Here is a 5,093-nt window from a genome sequence, read left to right as displayed (position 1 = left end):
CCCCCTGTGGGCGCCCATGTTAGTGTTCGACATTTTGTACTATACTATAGATACCATGTTGCTAAATCGAAGAACAAAATGAAGAAGTAAGGAAGTTGCAAAAATTGGGGGGTGTAGATAAMTATGTACTTAGGTACAAACGGCTATGTAGATAGACAAAAGAAAAATTGTGTTTCTAATTTTAAAATATTTTGGAAAATTTTGAGTTAAATATCCTTAGAACCAATAATCAATMTCGAAAATTTTACAATTCATTGACATAAAATATTTTCCTTGTTAAATATTCTCGAAATCACCACTCAAAATGCAGCAATTATAACAAGAACCAAACGAGGTGAAACATACGAGTATATAACAAGTCGATATAAAAACCGAAAGATTAGTGGAACTTGACGGTTTCCTGGGGCGCGGGAGGAGCTTGGTGTTTCCATTCCGTAAAGTTGCAATTGCATAATCTCCGCCATTAAAAATCTATAATAAAATGGCGGTCGTTGAACTAAAAACAACATTATCTGGCATTGACTCGAAATCAGATCAAATCATGTCACAACGAAAGCGATTAGTATGTAATGAATTTCCTTTGTGGAAAGAAAGGTCATAAAAGCGATGGAAACTGCAGCCAAGACTTTCGTTTTCAAGCATCGATAAAAATTTCCCAGAGGTCAAACGAAATACTTTTACTTTCGTTCGATCTAACGGTAACGAAATAGCGGTGAAAAAAATGTTGTGCTGACCGCCGCAACAAAAGGAAATATCCACTGAGGTGCTAAATTTTCCCACAATAAACAAACATTAGATGAAGATCTCCGGCATTCTATCGAAAGTGAGTCGGTGACGTAACCTCGCGTTCAAGTCGCCAAGCTTGTAATAAATAATTATAGCAACACCTGTTGACACAGTGGCCGGTGGTTATTGACACGACTTCCGTTTGCAGCAAGGTCTCGCTCGCATCGCAGGAAGGTCAAATTCCGGTGGTTGGGGCGAAAACCCTCGAGAGAACCGCCACCGCTTTCCGGGTCGGCGGCCTTGAGCGCAGCCTTGCCTCTTTGCGAAAACACCAGGAAGTGCCGATTGGTTTTCCGCACGAAAATACCGCTCGCTTTCCCAAACCTCGAGCCTTGATCTTGCCTCTTGGGTTATCCGATCGATAAACTGCATCAGGTCGATGCACATTACCGAAACTGATCAGAGGTCAATGCAGATTCGCCTATCTTGCGAAATTTATGGCCGTTGCGGACCAAAGCTCGACGGCGCCTTGAATTATTTACTTTAGGAAATGGCATTGATAGTTCAATACTCCGGCCATTAATTATTCATTAGTGTTCTAATAAATTTGTTTGGCTTGACATTTATCTCGAAAAAGCCTTATCACCTCGAAAGTTTTTCTACGATTCGAAAACCCTCACGGCGGGGACCGTTACCACCAACGAAGTTGCTCTTCCTATTTTCAGGCAGTGTTGTATCAAAATTTGGTGAATTTAATTAAAAGTGCAATTTTTGTGCAAGTGCAATAGTTTTTTTAAGTTCCTTCAACATTTATTGCAACAATACTTCGTTAACTTCTTAAAATAATTTAAAAAAGTTTTCAATGCATTTTCGGAAAAAATTGTATTTTCATTTGCTTCTGTTTTCTACTCTTTTTCTCTATAAAGAAGAATTCTCGTTTAGATGGTTAATTCTTTCATAATACATATTCCATTTTATCAACCTTGTTTCTGCTGCTTTTATAAAAATTGGTTGTTCATTGTACAAATAAAAATACTTGTAATAATTATGATCTGGAATCTGGAAACATATATTTTTTTTAAAGTAGTAGTCGTAGTAGAGTAGTTTTGAGACATTAGTAATAAAGTTCAAAATAGAGAATTCGCCTAGACCTAGAACCCATAGTTTTTGAGTTATAATTTTTTTATTGTAAAATTAAAAATGACTTTATAGTCAAAGCGGAAACCCGGGATCGGAGTGACTCCGGGTTTGATCCATTAAATAGATAACTTACATCTTGTCATTTTTTATTTTTTGCTCTAGGTTTCATAATCTCACTGAAAAACACATTTAAAATTCTACATTTCTAACAATTTCACAAAATCTTTAACACTATCATAATCAGAGTAAAGAACCCTATCAAACGGCATTAATTTTTCAAGTCGATTACTGCGAAACTAGAAGAATTAGAGCAAAAAACTTGGTAAATTCATAATCAGCTCGTCAAAATCTATAAGATAGGATAGGTTTGAACCGAATTTATGACATGCAAAAAAGCCTATTTTCACGAAGGGGGGGTATTAATATTTCCTTATTGTGTAAAATTCGGCAAAATTATTTAAAAAATCGATAATGTTTTGAAATATGCCGATGTAAAATGTGCTGGGAGATCGATTGGCGTCGATAAAACCTCAAAATTCTCAATAGTTTAGACAGGGGCGTCATTTGAAATTTTCTTGGGGGCAATAAGTTAATTGATTAGCACACGAGTAAGCTTTTAAAATTAAAAATATAACTCTAGATAATAATTTTGACACATATGTAACTAACTGCATATAATTTATTCATTCAAGCAATATAAAAATAAAAACAAACAGTAATTTAAATAAAATTAGACGGGGTAATTTTTTGTCAGGGGGGGAGCATTTTCCTCCTCTGCCCCCCGTAATGACGCCCCTGACTTTAAAAATAAATTATAGTCGAGTACAAATTTGACTATTTTTCTTTCTACTAGCGATTTTCTCAGAAACTATTTATTACAGAACAATGATCTTGTCTTTATAAGATAGTAAATTTAATTTGCTTTTCAACGACAATAAACACAAAGGGGTTATTAATAATATTCTGGAGTTATTTACGGTAAACCGCTCAGGGTACCAAAAATCGGCCAAAAGTTTGTCAAAAATCAAAAAAATGTATACTACAAAATTGATCCGAATGCACTTTAAGTGCATAAAACGTTATTGGAACGACTTTGAAAAAGATCAACTTTTTTGCGTAAAATAAATATTTAACATTTTTTTTACAAAGTTCTTAGATCACCATAGTAATACCTATCTAAGTTAAAAAGATGTTCTTGAAAAGTGTTGCCGTTTTTCTTTATTATTTTAAAAGTTTTCTCTGAAAAATAAGTCCTTAGAGCACTCGTTTATTCATATAAAATCGTTTTCTCTGTGTGATGTCGCGCTTCTCCGGCCTTTTTGACACACCCGACATAAAAATTTTAGATTGACAGACCTCAACTCTTGGAAGGCTCATTTAGACCTTGAATTGAAGATTTCATTTTGGTTATTATCTCTTCGATCAAACTACCGCTGGATCTGATGCAAAATTTCAGCTCTTTGTTAAATAACTGATTCTTTGTAAAAAACACTTTTTAAAATGTTGATGTCCATACGTATCTGCATTTTTTTTTGATAAATATTTATCAAAAACACCAAATTTTTATAATATTTAAGAAACTTTATATCTGCAGCAATTTTAGTGCTAATCTTATGATATAGATTCCGTTTCTTGGACCTATCCTTTGATAGTGGAAAACGAAACCTGGTGCGGATTTGAAACAGAAAATAATAAGTAAAAATATATCCTAATACAACAAACCTTTTTATAGATAATCCACAGGATTTTTTATATTTTTAAACTATTTTCAGTTATTTTGATGTTGCATTTTTGTCAAGCTCTCGCAAATTATAAAACTTGGTTTTAGTAAAGAAAACCCGAAATCATCCCTTTTCTCAAATCAGATTTTTCCCCAATTTTTGGTTTAGAATCTGACATAAAAAGAGTATAACAAAGAGGTGAAACTCTCTTTTGTCTGGCCAATAAAGGGATCAGACATTTTATTTGTCGTTTCGTAGACGCATTGACAAAACCACTTTCACATAAAAAATAAAGTTTCGTAAAGTCGACAAAAAACAGATTCAATTTTGTGCAACCACAATCATAAATTGAATTATAACCTTGGTCATTCACACACTGAATTGGTGGAAAATCACGCAGTCTGCAAATGACCCAAAAATAATTTTATTTAAATGCCACACTAATGTGTCTTCTTTTACTTAATAATGAAGACATGTCAGGAATGATTAATATCGAGGCACAAATCAGACAAAGTGGCCATCTATCAAGGCAAGACAATGCTGATGCAAGGTGGCTAAAGGTTGTTACCCTTACTCGGTCGTAAGGGCGGCCATCGGTATTCCGTTAAGATACCTACATCTGCCTTTCGGGGTTAAAGACCTTTTCATTCTTCAAAAGTAGGTAGAATTTCTAGCGGATAATAACATGACATGGGTTCTAAAGGCCCTCCGTGATAAACAAAAAATAAGGGTMCAGTCGTGGAGCTAAAAAACTCAAAAGCTTCTCAACCAATGTAAACCTCACAATTGCAGTTTTTAAAAGTTTAATTAGCACTTTTTTGTACACAAAAAAGTAGAATACAGTGGATGAGAAGTTACATTAGAAAAAAACAAAATTAGCACCCTGTGTAACAAAAGCAAATAAAAATTGGATCAAAGGAAAGAGCAAAGTCTTTTTAGCCAGTGTGCTAAATCTTCCTTTTTCAATATTAGTAACCAGGATATTAGAAGAATTTAAATTTTAGTTCTTCTCTAATTAGATGGCAATTCTTAAAAAAATATTTCGCAATTCTATAAATTTCAAGGTAATACCTCAACAATAGCCTATCTCGGCACGAAAAACAACTTGTTAAAAAATAAGGTGACTAGAACTAGAAGGCCAACAAAAAATTAACAAAAAATTTGCGAGCACGTGTATACAATACGCATTTGGTAGAAAGGTGTAAACAAGAAAAATGTAAATCTAGTTTCGATATTCTAACGGCAAAAATTTCAACGGGAAGGGCTTAGACCCTTCATCAGATTTTTCTGTTCTGGGCCAAGAGCAACGAACTYAACCACTCCTCAAAATCTAAAGAATCATTTTTTTCAATCGATCAGATTCRATTTCGCGTTAAATGCAAACAATCGTCCTTGAACCCAGCATTTGCGGAATTGTTTACGCACGTTAAGGCCTTAAATTCTTGCAAATTCATTCGCTTGAGGCAACTTCGAAAAGCCGGCTCGGATGATGATGGTATGATAATG

This window comes from Tribolium madens, unplaced genomic scaffold (assembly GCF_015345945.1).
Source record: "Tribolium madens isolate multiple individuals breed KSU strain unplaced genomic scaffold, Tmad_KSU_1.1 Scaffold_19;HRSCAF=116;Tcas5.2_LG9, whole genome shotgun sequence".
Taxonomy (NCBI): domain Eukaryota; kingdom Metazoa; phylum Arthropoda; class Insecta; order Coleoptera; family Tenebrionidae; genus Tribolium; species Tribolium madens.
The sequence above is the reverse complement of the archived record's forward strand: the minus strand, read 5'-3'. Positions refer to the sequence as shown.